This window comes from Mustela lutreola, chromosome 2 (genome assembly GCF_030435805.1).
Source record: "Mustela lutreola isolate mMusLut2 chromosome 2, mMusLut2.pri, whole genome shotgun sequence".
NCBI lineage: Eukaryota > Metazoa > Chordata > Mammalia > Carnivora > Mustelidae > Mustela > Mustela lutreola.
This window is the reverse complement of record NC_081291.1, coordinates 94666319-94683875: the sequence shown is the minus strand read 5'-3', so window position 1 is coordinate 94683875 and position 17557 is coordinate 94666319. Positions and strand designations below refer to the sequence as shown.

At 40.3% G+C, this 17557-nt stretch overlaps 1 protein-coding gene and 1 non-coding gene across 6 annotated transcripts in view; both read right to left on the bottom strand.

The window, feature by feature from the left end:
* Window positions 1–17557, bottom strand: part of TMEM108 (transmembrane protein 108) — a 384720-nt gene that overhangs the window by 215068 nt on the left and 152095 nt on the right. The gene's annotated exons all lie outside the window — the stretch shown is intronic.
* On the bottom strand, window positions 7024–7127 carry LOC131826205 (U6 spliceosomal RNA). Its single transcript, XR_009351469.1, has one exon. It is a non-coding gene; the product is annotated as a U6 spliceosomal RNA (small nuclear RNA).

Genomic DNA, 17557 nt, shown 5'->3' with positions numbered 1-17557 from the left:
TAAAAGCCCTTTCTGGAGAAATAAAAGAACTAAAATCTAACCAAGGTGAAATCAAAAAAGCTATTAATGAGGTGCAATCAAAAATGGAGGCTCTAACTGCTAGGATAAATGAGGCAGAAGAAAGAATTAGTGATATAGAAGACCAAATGACAGAGAATAAAGAAGCTGAGCAAAAGAGGGACAAACAGCTACTGGACCACGAGGGGAGAATTCGAGAGATAAATGACACCATAAGACGAAACAACATTAGAATAATTGGGATTCCAGAAGAAGAAGAAAATGAGAGGGGAGCAGAAGGTATACTGGAGAGAATTATTGGGGAGAATTTCCCCAATATGGCAAAGGGAACGAGCATCAAAATTCAGGAGGTTCAGAGAATGCCCCTCAAAATCAATAAGAATAGGCCCACACCCCGTCACCTAATAGTAAAATTTACAAGTCTCAATGACAAAGAGAAAATCCTGAAAGCAGCCCGGGAAAAGAAGTCTGTAACATACAATGGTAAAAATATTAGATTGGCAGCTGACTTATCCACAGAGACCTGGCAGGCCAGAAAGAGCTGGCATGATATTTTCAGAGCACTAAACGAGAAAAACATGCAGCCAAGAATACTATATCCAGCTAGGCTATCATTGAAAATAGAAGGAGAGATTAAAAGCTTCCAGGACAAACAACAACTGAAAGAATTTGCAAATACCAAACCAGCTCTACAAGACATATTGAAAGGGGTCCTCTAAGCAAAGAGAGAGCCTACAAGTGGTAGATCAGAAAGGAACAGAGACCATATACAGTAACAGTCACCTTACAGGCAATACAATGGCACTAAATTCATATCTCTCAATACTTACCCTTAATGTGAATGGGCTAAATGCCCCTGTCAAAAGACACAGGGTATCAGAATGGATAAAAAAACAAAACCCATCTATATGTTGCCTCCAAGAAACACATTTTAAGCCCGAAGACACCTCCAGATTTAAAGTGAGGGGGTGGAAAAGAATTTACCATGCTAATGGACATCAGAAGAAAGCAGGAGTGGCAATCCTTATATCAGATCAATTAGATTTTAAGCCAAATACTATAATAAGAGATGAGGAAGGACACTATATCATACTCAAAGGGTCTGTCCAACAAGAAGATTTAACAATTTTAAATATCTACGCCCCCAATGTAGGAGCAGCCAACTATATAAACCAATTAATAACAAAATCAAAGAAACACATCAACAATAATACAATAATAGTAGGGGACTTTAACACTCCCCTCACTGAAATAGACAGGTCATCCAAGCAAAAGATCAGCAAGGAAATAAAGGCCTTAAACGACACACTGGACCAGATGGACATCACAGATATATTCAGAGCATTTCATCCCAAAGCAACAGAATACACATTCTTCTCTAGTGCACATGGAACATTCTCCAGAATAGATCACATCCTCAGTCCTAAATCAGGACTCAACCGGTATCAAAAGATTGGGATCATTCCCTGCATATTTTCAGACCACAATGCTCTAAAGCTAGAACTCAACCACAAAAAGAAGTTTGGAAAGAACCCAAATACATGGAGACTAAACAGTATCCTTCTAAAGAATGAATGGGTCAACCGGGAAATTAAAGAAGAATTGAAAAAAATCATGGAAACAAATGATAATGAAAATACAACGGTTCAAAATCTGTGGGACACAACAAAGGCAGTCCTGAGAGGAAAATATATAGCGGTACAAGCCTTTCTCAAGAAACAAGAAAGGTCTCAGGTACACAACCTAACCCTACACCTAAAGGAGCTGGAGAAAGAACAAGAAAGAAACCCTAAGCCCAGCAGGAGAAGAGAAATCATAAAGATCAGAGCAGAAATCAATGAAACAGAAACCAAAAAAACAATAGAACAAATCAACGAAACTAGGAGCTGGTTCTTTGAAAGAATTAATAAAATTGACAAACCCCTGGCCCGACTTATCAAAAAGAAAAGAGAAAGGACCCAAATAAATAAAATCATGAATGAAAGAGGAGAGATCACAACTAACACCAAAGAAATACAAACTATTATAAGAACATACTATGAGCAACTCTATGGCAATAAATTTGACAATCTGGAAGAAATGGATGCATTCCTAGAAACATATAAACTACCACAACTGAACCAGGAAGAAATAGAAAGCCTGAACAGACCCATAACCAGTAAGGAGATTGAAACAGTCATTAAAAATCTCCAAACAAACAAAAGCCCAGGGCCAGACGGCTTCCCAGGGGAATTCTACCAAACATTTAAAGAAGAACTAATTCCTATTCTCTTGAAACTGTTCCAAAAAATAGAAATGGAAGGAAAACTTCCAAACTCATTTTATGAAGCCAGCATCACCTTGATCCCAAAACCAGACAAGGATCCCACCAAAAAAGAGAGCTATAGACCGATATCCTTGATGAACACAGATGCGAAAATACTCAACAAAATACTAGCCAATAGGATTCAACAGTACATTAAAAAGATTATTCACCACGACCAAGTGGGATTTATTCCAGGGCTGCAAGGTTGGTTCAACATCCGCAAATCAGTCAATGTGATACAACACATCAATAAAAGAAAGAACAAGAACCATATGATACTCTCAATAGATGCTGAAAAAGCATTTGACAAAGTACAACATCCCTTCCTGATCAAAACTCTTTAAAGTGTAGGGATAGAGGGCACATACCTCAATATCATCAAAGCCATCTATGAAAAACCCACCGCAAATATCATTCTCAATGGAGAAAAACTGAAAGCTTTTCCGCTAAGGTCAGGAACACGGCAGGGATGTCCATTATCACCGCTGCTATTCAACATCGTACTAGAGGTCCTAGCCTTAGCAATCAGACAACAAAAGGAAATTAAAGGCATCCAAATCGGCAAAGAAGAAGTCAAATTATCACTCTTCGCAGATGATATGATACTCTATGTGGAAAACCCAAAAGACTCCACTCCAAAACTGCTAGAACTTATACAGGAATTCAGTAAAGTGTCAGGATATAAAATCAATGCACAGAAATCAGTTGCATTTCTCTACACCAACAGCAAGACAGAAGAAAGAGATATTAAGGAGTCAATCCCATTTACAATTGCATCCAAAACCATAAGATACCTAGGAATAAACCTAACCAAAGAGACACAGAATCTATACTCAGAAAACTATAAAGTACTCATGAAAGAAATTGAGGAAGACACAAAGAAATGGAAAAATGTTCCATGCTCCTGGATTGGAAGAATAAATATTGTGAAAATGTCTATGCTACCTAAAGCAATCTACACATTTAATGCAATTCCTATCAAAGTACCATCCATCTTTTTCAAAGAAATGGAACAAATAATGCTAAAATTTATATGGAACCAGAAAAGACCTCGAATAGCCAAAGGGATATTGAAAAAGAAAGCCAACGTTGGTGGCATCACAATTCCGGACTTCAAGCTCTATTACAAAGCTGTCATCATCAAGACAGCATGGTACTGGCACAAAAACAGACACATAGATCAATGGAACAGAATAGAGAGCCCAGAAATAGACCCTCAAATCTATGGTCAACTAATCTTCGACAAAGCAGGAAAGAATGTCCAATGGAAAAAAGACAGCCTTTTCAATAAATGGTGCTGGGAAAATTGGACAGCCACATGCAGAAAAATGAAATTGGACCATTTCCTTACACCACACACAAAAATAGACTCAAAATGGATGAAGGACCTCAATGTACGAAAGGAATCCATCAAAATCCTTGAGGAGAACACGGGCAGCAACCTCTTCGACCTCTGCCGCAGCAACATCTTCCTAGGAACAACGCAAAAGGCAAGGGAAGCAAGGGAAAAAATGAACTACTGGGATTTCATCAAGATCAAAAGCTTTTGCACAGCAAAGGAAACAGTTAACAAAATCAAAAGACAACTGACAGAATGGGAGAAGATATTTGCAAACGACATATCAGATAAAGGACTAGTGTCCAGAATCTATAAAGAACTTAGCAAACTCAACACCCAAAGAACAAATAATCCAATCAAGAAATGGGCAGAGGACATGAACAGACATTTCTGCAAAGAAGACATCCAGATGGCCAACAGACACATGAAAAAGTGCTCCATATCACTCGGCATCAGGGAAATACAAATCAAAACCACAATGAGATATCACCTCACACCAGTCAGAATGGCTAAAATCAACAAGTCAGGAAATGACAGATGCTGGCGAGGATGCGGAGAAAGGGGAACCCTCCTACACTGTTGGTGGGAATGCAAGCTGGTGCAGCCACTCTGGAAAACAGCATGGAGGTTCCTCAAAATGTTGAAAATAGAACTGCCCTATGACCCAGCAATTGCACTATTGGGTATTTACCCTAAAGATACAAATGTAGTGATCCAAAGGGGCACATGCACCCGAATGTTTATAGCAGCAATGTCCACAATAGCCAAACTATGGAAAGAACCTAGATGTCCATCAACAGATGAATGGATCAAGAAGATGTGGTATATATACACAATGGAATACTATGCAGCCATCAAAAGAAATGAAATCTTGCCATTTGCAACAACATGGATGGAACTAGAGCGTATCATGCTTAGCGAAATAAGTCAAGCAGAGAAAGACAACTATCATATGATCTCCCTGATATGAGGAAGTGGTGATGCAACATGGAGGCTTAATGGGTAGAAGAAGAATAAATGAAACAAGATGGGATTGGGAGGGAGACAAACCATAAGTGACTCTTAATCTCACAAAACAAACGGAGGGTTGCCGGGGGGAGGGGGTTTGGGAGAAGGGGGTGGGATTATGGACATTGGGGAGGGCATGTGATTTGGTGAGTGCTGTGAAGTGTGTAAACCTGGTGATTCACAGACCTGTACCCCTGGGGATAAAAATATATGTTTATAAAAAATAACAAAATTTAAAAAAAAAAAAAGATAAACATCTACTATTTCTATAAAGATGTCTGGACTAGACAGTACAGTGAAGTTGCTGGTTCAAGAAAGGACAAAACTCAAGCGCACCTCTCAAAGAAATACTATCTTATCAAGACATATTTCACCTGGGTGCTATTATACAAGGAGTACCATGCCTGGCTTTCAGGAGACTTCATTGAAATATCAGTTATATTCAGCATACCTCTAGCTGGGCCCTATGCACCTGGGATAAGAGAAAAATGGTTTTCTGGCTGAAGCAGAAATAAATGCTTAATGCAGTGTTTAAGGCTACAAGACTTATATCATGGGAAGAAAATGCCTTACCGTGAACCGTCAAACCAGCAGACATAAAAACTGCAACATGAGGGATGCCTATGCCTGTATGGCTCAGCCGGTTTAACATCTGCCTATTGATTTCATGATCTCAAGGTTGTGAGGGTTGTGAGATGGAGCCCCCACACTGGGCTCCATGCTCAGTGGAGAGTCTGTTTGAGATTCTCTCTCTCCCTCTCCTCCTGCTCACCCACACCCTCTCTCTCTAAAATAAACCAATCTTCTTAAAAAAAAAAAAAACCTGCAACATGACAATAGTTTGCCACTACCTAATGACTTTGGTATTCCTAGGATTCCCTTCTCATGATTTGCTAATCCATAGATGTGGCCACTAACAAATCCACACTGGAATCTCAGGCTGTTCTCCTTAAAGAGTGATCCCCAGCAGGTCTTTTTGAAGAGCCCAGTGACATCTAAGATCAAAGAACTCTCCAGGGAGACTCAAACCTGTGAATTTTCCTGATGAAAAGCTAATTTTAATCATTTATATTCTGCTTAGGAGGATCGGTGCTAAAGGGAAAAGTTCATCTTCCCTGCCCTCAATGCTGTCTAGTTAACTGATCTACAGTGGGAAGGAAGGAATCTGCTTCCATTCAAGTTGGAATGGAAAGCTGGTAGTCAAATGCATGCAGACAACTATTGGACCTTGACATATTTGACAGATAAATGGCAGCCTGGTGGCACACCAAGGTTGGGTTGCCTAGATAGTATGGGATCTACTAGAGGGAGTACTAGGCAAAGAAGATTTGGGGTTCAAAGACAATAGGGTATTGCCACAGGTTTGTTGTGGCTTACAGTAACTTTGACTCAATGCTCTGGGTAAAAAGATTTCTGAATATTTAGATTCTGCTTCAATATTAACCATCTTCTTATTTTCAAGATTCAAAGCATAAAAGACGAAATTTAATTTTGGTCATTGTCAAACTAATCGATAAGAGAACTTCCCAAGAGTGGACTCAGAACTACTTTTATGTTGGTTAGCTGATTAAATCTCTATTCCAATGTTCAAAGTCCAAGATCAATATGGTAATAACGAATAATCGCTCCTGTTGGACTCAAGTTTGTGCTTCTAGATGCAGTCTGTTCAAAGTTGAATTTTCTTTAAGCAAAATTATTCCTTGAAAACCTTTTATACATTCCTCTTAAATGTTTCTAAAAATGTTTCTCTTTTTGCAGTGGGGTCTTTCATAAGAAGATAATCTCTAAGTCTAAGCTGTGGGAAGGGCAACTTTAAGTGATGAAGTAACCCTAAGTATTTGGTATTTAGAAAGAAAGCAGATTTTGCCCTCAAAAAGCACAGACCTAAGGAAGGAAGCTGTCAACTAGAGTGAAATTACACACATACACACACACAGTTTCCAAGGTCAGAGTAATCATAAGGAACAATGTAGTCCCTGAGTGTATTTCTCTTTCCTTATGATTAAGAAAAATAAAGAAATCTGGAATGACAGGACATAGGTAAGGCCACTCAGGCTCTTCTTTTCTGGGAAAAGACAACTGATCACAGATGAGACTCCTCTCTACCTTTACTGACGCTTGGCACCAACAACTTCCTATGCTCTGTTAATAACTAGACTAAAGTTAATTTTCAAGCATCTCCTTATTACAGATTGTCTTTATCTGAAAACTGTTGGGAAAAGGTCACTAATTCTCTGAATAAAGAATAAATGGAGTGCTTTTTGGAGTTTGTATATATGTGTTTCCCAAAAGAAATGCCCAATACATCTACCATACAACATCCTTTACTTCACACAGGATGTTCATAGCACAGTCATAATGAAAGTACTTTTATGAATTGTGTATCATCTTTACACAAAGGACATGCTAATCCTCTTTGTATCATTCCAATTTCAGTATATGTGCTGAAGCAAGCACCATAATGAAAGTAATTTAAAAAAAAATCTATTTTAGGTCTTCATTTTATTTCCTTTGTTAGCCAAATGATTCTCTCTGGAAGTGCCTACTGTGTCCTGATTGTCTAATTCTACCAGATCCTCATTTGTTAATGTTGTTCATGTGACACAAGCAATTCTCTAACATCACTTTCAACAACTTCATGAATTCTAGCCTAGTGAAAACTACATCTTTAAAAATTTCTGTGATGAGAAGAAGAAAGTTGGTGTTTAAAAGCAGGACTCTGGAATCAGATTGCCCAGGGTCCAGTTTTAGTTCTACCATCCCTTGGCAACATGTCCTTAGGAAAATGACTGAACTGTCTGTGATCAGTTTCCTTATCTGTAAAATGGGAAAAAATGGGAATAATTTTATCTCATAGGGTTGTTGGGAGGCCTAAATGCAAAGCACTTAGAGCAGCACTTGATACATAACGAGCACTATGTAGGTCTTAACTATCATTATCATCATCATTGTCATCATCATCAAAGTCTATAGAGTATCTTTAGCAGCAAGATGGCAGGTATGCCTAAGTCATGGGAACTTTTGACACCAAAGTGGTAAATGAGACATTAAAGTAAGTAAATGAGGAAAGTAATGGTTTTCTATCAGGAAACTGTTATAATCTAGCTATTTGTATTTCTTTACACTATTCTCTAAATCTCAAGTCCTCATTAACAGGATAATCAGTGATTTATGCTTGGCTCATTTAAGAGTTAGGCTTTGTTGGGCACAGCAAAGATGGCGCTGGCCTGCCTTCTCTTCCGGCTAGAAAAGGCACCACGGTGGCAGTATTGGCGCCAACGTGGCGGTTTCGGTTCCGCAGATCTCTGATATTTCCTCCTCTCGCCCAACACACCCTACCCAGTTACTGACTACGTAACCAAACCCCATAGGCTCTCTCCCCGCTGACCTCATTTCCCATCCCCTACCCAATATAAGCTGCAACCCCGCTCAATAAAGTGAGATCCTGCTTCGACAGATCCCCCAAGTCTGGTGTGGTTCGTTAATGCGCCTGGACTCGCGACACTCGCCATCCCGCTCAGCCCCAAGGGGAGCTACCGGCTGGCCCGGATGCTCTCCTCGTGCCTGTTGGCCCGCAAAACCTACCGGAGTCCGACAACTGGTGCCCCGTGTGAGGACCCTCTCCTCGTTCTTCTCGCTGACGGGCCAATCGGTCTTCGGGTGAGTGTACCCCCATAAATTATGGGGCAGTCATCTTCCAAAAGTGACCCTGCCCTCGAATCCCTGCGTTTCCTTTTGAGAAGCCGCGGTCTTTCCCTCACCGATTCCCAAGCCCTTAAGACATGGGAGGCCTTTGTTAAGGTGGCTCCTTGGCTTCTGGAAGGTAACCTTTTTGATTGGGACACGTGGGATCGTATTGAACAGCTAATCCATAAAGCCCATGTAAACAGGGGGGAGATACCCCCTTTGGGTACATATCCTACTCTGGCGGCACTAAAGAGTTGCTTTCCACCCAGACCCCCAAAGGGGCTTAAGGAGTCACCTTGCCCCCCGAAATCTTGCACCCCTCCCCCTTCCCAATCCGAGGCAACCAAACTCCCTTCTGGGACGCCCACTCCGACTATATCAGACAAGCCACAAGAGAAGTCTCCCACTCCCGCCTCAAACATTCCTGACGGCCCCTCCGCTAGACCCAAAAAACTCTATCCCCCTCTAAACCCTTTTGATGAAGCCCCTTGGCCCCCAGATCTCCAACCCAAACCTCGAAGTAAGAGCCCCCCTGTGCGACCCCCCTCCACTAATGTTAACCCAGGGGGTAACCGTCCAGCTCCATGGTACCCATGGGAGCCTGGGGACCTTAAGGAGCTTAAAAAGGCAGTGTTTTTGGACAGGCTTTAATGGTCTACTCCCCTTTGTCCTCCCCTTCCTGGGACCCATCTTAACCCTACTCCTCCTAGTTTCCTTTGGCCCCTGCATTATAAACAAGTTGGCCCAATTCGTGCAAAAGAGGATGGAAGCCATTCAATTAATGAATGTCCAAGTACATTATCAGAGATTGGCCGCCCATGATGAAGACACCTACTAATAGCGCCAACGACCTTTATTGGCCAATGACGGGTAAGACCCCATGAAGACCGGGGCAACCTAAGACAGGCCTTAGAGGAAAGTTCCCCTTGTAGCTGCATGATATTCAATGACGGGTAAGACCAATGGGAGGGACAGAACAATCTAAGACAGAGGACATACCTTTGCTGTATGACCCTCAATGACGGGTAAGTCTGTTACCTCACCACTGGCAACCTAAGACAGAAGTCATGCCTACAAAAACAAAAGGGGGAAATGTTGGGCACAGCAAAGATGGTGCTGGCCTGCCTTCTCTTCCGGCTAGAAAAGGCACCACGGTGGCAGTATTGGCGCCAACGTGGCGGTTTCGGTTCCGCAGATCTCTGATATTTCCTCCTCTCGCCCAACACACCCTACCCAGTTACTGACTACGTAACCAAACCCCATAGGCTCTCTCCCCGCTGACCTCATTTCCCATCCCCTACCCAATATAAGCTGCAACCCCGCTCAATAAAGTGAGATCCTGCTTCGACAGATCCCCCAAGTCTGGTGTGGTTCGTTAATGCGCCTGGACTCGCGACACTCGCCATCCCGCTCAGCCCCAAGGGGAGCTATCGGCTGGCCCGGACGCTCTCCTCGTGCCTGTCGGCCCGCAAAACCTACCGGAGTCCGACAAGGCTTTTTCAGAAAAAGTGTAAGTCAGTGGAGTCCCATCCTAACTGTAACTAAATGGGCACCTATTTAACTAAATTTTATGCTCCTTTTCTTCATGTCCTCTTGCAGGACTTCTCAATCCTTTCCCAGAGCACCTAATAGAAGAGGACACTAATATATACCACCCCACCCCTTCCCCAGTCTCACATTCTGGAGTCTTGAGCACAGTGGAAAGTGGCCTGATCAGGAAATTTCCTTGAAGTCTCCTGTTTAATCTTTAAAAAGTAAGCACATTTTGCTTTATATCCCAAAATATGTATATATCACTTTAATATAAAGAAAAATTTTTAATTTATCATCAATAAAACTTGATTATATTATTTTGCCTGCAACATCCTCAAGTAAAACTGTCTTGGAAAGCATATTACATTTATCTGTTTATCCTATAGCTTTGCTAACTTCTTTCATGTATCTAGCAAGTGTGGACAAATGACAATAGTGAAGATATAGATTAATGGAAAGCCAGCTACCACTATCACTATCTACCTGGTGGTGAGTTATCTGGATGTCAGGGGAAAGCTTGAATCAATGACCTCAGGCTTACAAATGACCAAGCGAAATAATGAAAAGAATCTATCTCTTGCTAATAACACTCACTGCTTTTAGTTGCCTCATCTTCCATCACTTACCTAAATGATAGGAACACAGGGCAGGGTGACATGCAGTTTAACAAGTAAACAAATCAGTGTGAAGATTCACCATACCCAAAAGGTATGCAGAGATAATAATTTGTCCAAAAACAAAATCCCAACATTTCTGCACAAATAACTATATTTTAAAGCATGTCTACTATTGGAAATAGGTATTAATGAATAGATGTGTCTATCATGTTTTAGGGAGATCTCTCTTTCTCCACACACATAAAAAAAAAACCCAAAAAACAGACCTTGATCTTTTAAAAATTCTGTTTTTAATCATTTCTTTATTGGGGAAGTAAAATGATATTTAGTTGCATGCATACCAACAATACTAAATTATTTGTTTTGATGACAATTTAGAATGTTAATGTTTATCTGAATATTGTATACATTTTAAACTAAGTATGTTTACAATTAAAATTTTGGTACTACATTTTGACTAGTTTTGGTTTAACTACACTTTAAATTATCTGTAATCTTTCCTCTCCCCATTTATACCTTAGTTAATTGAGAGCTAGGTGATCCTGGGGTCTACAGCAGGGTTTTCAATAGGGAGCATCTCAAAATCTTTCAATTTGTTTGTTTTTTTTTTTTTTTAACTAAGCAGAAATTGAAATGGTAGTCTAAAGCATTTGGGTAGCCTTGCCTTTTATACAACACAGTTCTGTGTATGCATAGATGGGCAGTGTGAATATTAGTTTTTCCATCACAGTCATAAACAGAGCCAAATGCTTAGTTTTGAATTATTAGAGATACCTCCCAAGAAGCACACACTACTATTCTCTACAAGTAGAGAGAAATAACATATCTCTTTTCATGAAACTTTAAGGAAAATGTTATTTTAATTGTAAGTATGAATGCTATTATATATGTTATCCCTCTCTCCATGTCTCTCTACTATTAACATCAGAGGAGTACTGAAATAATTAAACATTGTTATTCAGCCCAAGAAAATAGAAATGTTAGTATCTGACCCAGCCCTTGTCTCTACTACACCTGCACTAAGATGGCCTGTGGTTATTCAATCAGCTAATCATGTCTTTTGTTCAAATCACTGTGTTTTTACTCACTGGGGCTAATCTACATAGCCAATTGGTATTAAGTAGATAATCATCTTTTCCAAGTCCCAGGAGCCTAAAAGGCATCTTAGGGGAAACTGAACTAGATATATCTTGCCAGATAGAACTACTACTGAAACCAAGACAGAGGGATACTGAAAGATAATTTTCAACTGGAATACAGATTTTGCCCTGTGCTATAATGAACCTGGACTTTAAATAGGAAATGATGGTTCCGATACTCTTCAGTGTGACATAGTCTAGAATCTGCCTCCACTTTCCTTGGCAGCCTTGTCTCCTACCAGTCCAACTGAGCTAGCATCTCCAGGGGTGAGGGTCACAAAGCTGTAGTTCTGCAAGCTCTCTCTCATGTGATTCTAACATATATTCTAAACACTGAGATAAAATAGTCAACAGTACATAGTCTCTTTCCTGCTAGATAATATTTTAGGATTTAGTTTATAATCACTTTTTCTGGGGCTAAAAGAAGTATAAGCTTACTGCAGAAAACTTGAAAAATACAAAGAAGTCTAAAGATAAGCTCAGAACCCTATCATCTGATGATAACCACAGTTAATATTCTCTATATAACAGCAAATACTTCTTTTCCAAAGAGTAAGATTATATATACAAGAAAGTTAAAAGACTTTTTCACTTACCAATACATCATGAAGTTTTTAATGGGACAATGTCTTTTTGTCAATTTTTAAACTCTCTTTATAGTTAATGATTTTAAAATGCTCTTCTCAGTTACTTTGAATCATCCAATGTGTACTGCATCTAAGAGTGCCAAGACCTAATCTATCTTTGGTATTTATTCTCTCAAGAGGATCCCAAGGGCTGTGTCTTAGGCTCCAAATGAGCAAAGAAGCTCTTACAAAGTCCCTTCATGTCCCTGGAAAGGTGATCTAAAGTTTGTCCTTAACCCATCCCTTCAGGTCACTCTGCTCCACTGCTTTTGACCCTTCTAAGAGTGATATGAAAATATGCTATGTAAACAGAGGATGCTCTTTATCATAAGTCTGCAGTCTTCACAGGTATTTAGGTAAGAACATAGAAAAATGGCTTTTAAAAGAAAAAGTGAGTTTCATTCAACATACACAAAAAAGATAATCATGTAAAAAAATGGGCAGAAGACATCAACAGACACTTCTCCAATGAAGACATACAATGGCTATCAAACACATGAAAAAATGTTCATCATCACTAGCCATCAGGGAGATTCATATTAAAACCAAATTGAGATATCACCTGACACCAGTTAGAATGGCCAAAATTAGCACGACAGGAAACAACATGTGTTGGAGAGGATGTGGAGAAAGGGGAACCTTCTTACACTGTTGGTGGGAATGCAAGTTGGTGCAGCCACTTTGGAGAACAGTGTGGAGATTCCTCAAGAAATTAAAATTAGAGCTTCCCTATGACCCTGCAATTGCACTCCTGGGTATTTGCCCCAAAGATACAGATGTCGTGAAAAGAAGGGCCATCTGTACCCCAATGTTTACAGCAGCAACGACCATGGTCGCCAAACTGTGGAAAGAACCAAGATGCCCTTCAACGGACGAATGGATAAGGAAGATGTGGTCCATAGACACTATGGAGTATTATGCCTCCATCAGAAAGGATGAATACCCAACTTTTGTAGCAACATGGACGGGACTGGAAAAGATTATGCTGAGTGAAATAAGTCAAGCAGAGAGAGTCAATTATCATATGGTTTCACTTATTAGTGGAGCATAACAAATAACATGGAGGACATGGGGAGTTAGAGAGGAGAAGGGAGTTGGGGGAAATTGGAAGGGGAGGGGAACCATGAGAGACTATGGACTCTGAAAAAGAATCTGAGGGTTTTGAAGGGGTGGGGGGGTGGGAGGTTGGGGGAACCAGGTAGTGGGTATTAGGGAGGGCACGGATTGCATGGAGCACTGGGTGTGGTGCACAAACAATGAATTCTGTTACACTGAAATTACTAAAAAAAAAAAAAAAAAGTGAGTCTCATGAAATTTATTTATTTATTTATTTTAAAGATTTTATTTATTTATTTGACAGACAGATTGCAAGTAGGCAGAGAGGCAGGCAGAGAGAGAGGAGGAAGCAGGCTCCCTGCTGAACAGAGAGACTGATGCAGGGCCTGATCCCAGGACCCTGGGATCATGACCTGAGCTGAAGGAAGAGGCTTTAACCCACTGAGCCACCCAGATGTCCCATGAAATTTATTTTTAATAAGCACATTATATCCCTCACGTCAATGCAGTAAGTTGAACTTACTGATAGATTTTTCTATTTTATAATGGCATGAAAGTGATACACATTAAGTAGAAATCACTTTTCAAATTTTGAATTTTGATCTTTTCCCAGACTTACAGTATGGTATTCTGTACTCTTGTGATGTTGGACAGTAAGCTGCAGTTTCCAGGCAGCCATGCAATCACTATGATAAACAATCAATGCAACTTAAAACCATTCTGTGGTTGAGTTCTAGCTTTAGAGCATTGTGGTCTGAAAATATGCAGGGAATGATCCCAATCTTTTGATACCGGTTGAGTCCTGATTTAGGACTGAGGATGTGATCTATTCTGGAGAATGTTCCATGTGCACTAGAGAAGAATGTGTATTCTGTTGCTTTGGGATGAAATGTTCTGAATATATCTGTGATGTCCATCTGGTCCAGTGTGTCATTTAAGGCCTTTATTTCCTTGCTGATTTTTGTTTGGATGATCTGTCCATTTCAGTGAGGGGAGTGTTAAAGTCCCCTACTATTATTGTATTATTGTTGATGTGTTTCTTTGATTTTGTTATTAATTGGTTTATATAGTTGGCTGCTCCCACATTGGGGGCATAGATATTTAAAATTGTTAAATCTTCTTGTTGGACAGACCCTTTGAGTATGATATAGTGTCCTTCCTCATCTCTTATTATAGTCTTTGGCTTAAAATCTAATTGATCTGATATAAGGATTGCCACTCCTGCTTTCTTCTGATGTCCATTAGCATGGTAAATTCTTTTCCACCCCCTCACTTTAAATCTGGAGGTGTCTTCGGGCTTAAAATGAGTTTCTTGGAGGCAACATATAGATGGGCTTTGTTTTTTTATTCATTCTGATACCCTGTGTCTTTTGACAGGGGCATTTAGCCCATTAACATTCAGGGTAACTATTGAGAGATATGAAATCTTGCCATTTGCGACAACATGGATGGAACTAGAGCATATCATGCTTAGCGAAATAAATCAAGCAGAGACAGACAACTACCATATGATCTCCCTGATACGAGGAAGTGGTGATGCAACATGGGGGCTTAAGTGGGTAGGAGAAGAATCAATGAAACAAGATGGGATTGGGAGGGAGACAAACCATAAATGACTCTTAATCTCACAAAACAAACTGAGGGTTGCTGGGGGGAGGGGGTTTGGGAGAAGGGGGTGGGATTATGGACATTGGGGAGGGTATGTGCTTTGGTGAGTGCTGTAAAGTATGTAAACCTGGTGATTCACAGACCTGTACCCCTGGGGATAAAAATATATGTTTATAAAAAATAAAAAATTAAAAAAAAAAAGAAAAAGAAAAAGAAAATACAAAAAAAAAAAAAAACCATTCTGTATCCATACGACCACTCTGTTTTTCACTTTCAGTACAGTATTCAGTTAATTAGAAGAGATTTTCAATACTTTGTTATGAAATAGGCTTTATGATTGATAATTTTGCCCAACTATAGGCTATGTGCTTTTAGCATGTTTAAGGTGGGCTAGGTTAAGCTATGATGATTGGTAGCTTAGGTGTATTAAATGAATTTTCAACTGACCGTATTTTCAACTTATGATAGGCTTATCAGGACTTAAACCTTCTGTATAGATCTGCATATTTATTCACGTTATTTTTCATAGAAATAATACTTAGATTGTGAACAATTAAAAGCTAACAAAAGAAATGACTCTCATAAGAACCCCCTAATATATCCAGGGTTGTCACACTTAGCTCCAAAACCTTGTCACATTTCTAACTATATCAGCAATGCCAAGCACAGTGCTTGATACAAAGCCGTCATTAACACCGAAGAATATCAGGTTAAAGGTCTTGACTTTATCATGTAGCCAGTAAGTTGGCAGAGTAAGGATGCTCCCAAACCCAGGAATTTCACAAGTTCAGTGTCTCTTTAATTATATCACACTGACTCCTGCTGGCATCTCATGCTCTAACACAAAGCTCTTCATTCTCACAGGTTACTGTGTCTTCACTCAGGGACCTGCCAGTTGTTCAAGGTATCAGGCTTTCCATAAATGGCTCATGAGACTGGCTGGGTTAAGAATTCTGTTGAATCACTGTTGTATTCCATTACCTGGAGAACTAGGCTTTAAAGGAGCCAGGAAACTCTTCATGGTGTTGGGTCAAATCAGGGAGAAATACTGGCTCCCATAGCCCTTGCTATGACTTGACACTTGGTCTTGTCTGCTGAGATGAATAAAACTATTCTTGCCACATACTAGAAAAAGGCACTAAATATATTTCATGCAAAGGTAGGCACATATAGATAGCTTTGATGGCTGTTCTATAAATTAATGTGATTTAAGAGACCAATTCTAATGCAGGGAAAGGGAAAGGAGCATTGTAAAGAGATAGTTAACCAAACTAAGCATCTCTGATTGGAAGTCACAAAATGAAACCTAAGGATAATTAATAACAGGCAAAATCCTTGCTTAGAATAGTGACAAAATTGAAAATCAGGAACTTGAGGCTGAAACACATAGCTGTCAGAGAACCAGTCCCCATTGTGGGACAGAATGGGGTCTTTGTCAGCAGCCTGAGCTTTGGAAACCTGGCAGCCAGTGTTGATGGGACTTAGGAGGAAGCAAAAAGTGAGAGTAGAGGTGTCAGAGTAGAGAGAGTAGAGGCCTACCTGGTGTCAAAATTCTTCAGACCTTTAGATCTAGGCCACTTAGCATTGCCCTCCTACTCTTTAGGGAGGCAAAGGTAGGAAATATGCTTCCTCTCTCATAGTCTTCTAGACTGCAACTGTCATTCCTTTTAATCTGGTTTCTGGTACACAAAGTTATTGAGGGATCAGAGGAAGCAGCAGTGTGAGTTCCTAAATGACTGTCTCTAGAGCATTGTTGCTGATGGCCTGGTCAGGGAAAACAGCAATAGCCTCTCCTTCCCCATCCCTTTACTGTTGATCATGACAGCCACTACCACCTATAATTCTCTGCTCTTATCCTATCCTCTTTAATTCCTGGAATATATGAGGAATTTTGGGACAATTTAGCCATCATTGGTATAAGCTGGGTTGAGAATCACTGTGCCATCCCAGGGGCTCATGTGTGTTTCCCACACCTCTCCCGGCTCTTGCCTACCAGACTACTATTTTCCCCTACTGGAGGGAGGAGATAGAGAATGGTCACTTTATAGGACAATTTGCTCTAAGAGGATGGGTGGAAGGAAAAGGAAAGCAAGGTAAGAAGCCAGTAGCCCATTTCAGAAACAGGGTTCTCCTGACCTCAGTCTTCTGAATCTCTCATTCCCCCATGAATATTTATGTCTTTTGGCACTCTTTGGGGGGCGGGTATGGCAGCTGAGAGGATCAAGACTGCAGCAAATATAAAGAGAAGAATTGACAGACAAGCACTGGAAACCAGGCAATAGCCATTAAATCTAAGTTCCTTGGATGCAGAATGGACTTAGTCAGATGAGTTGGGAGAAAACCCAGCTCCAGATGTTACCATAATGCTCACACTACCTTTTGGAAACCACATCCCCAGCTAACTATTTCATACACTTCCAGAAATAGACAAAATGCAGCTGGGAGCTCTGAGTTATGCTACTCTGCAAATCATTTAACTACATACAAATGATAGCTATTATACAGCCAGGATCCCCCAGGGAACTAATTTCTATTCCCAACTTCTCTTATAATCTGATCAGTCAGTTGAGGTCAGCTGGTTGGAGCACTGTGCTAATGAAGCCAAGAGCTCAGGAAAGCTG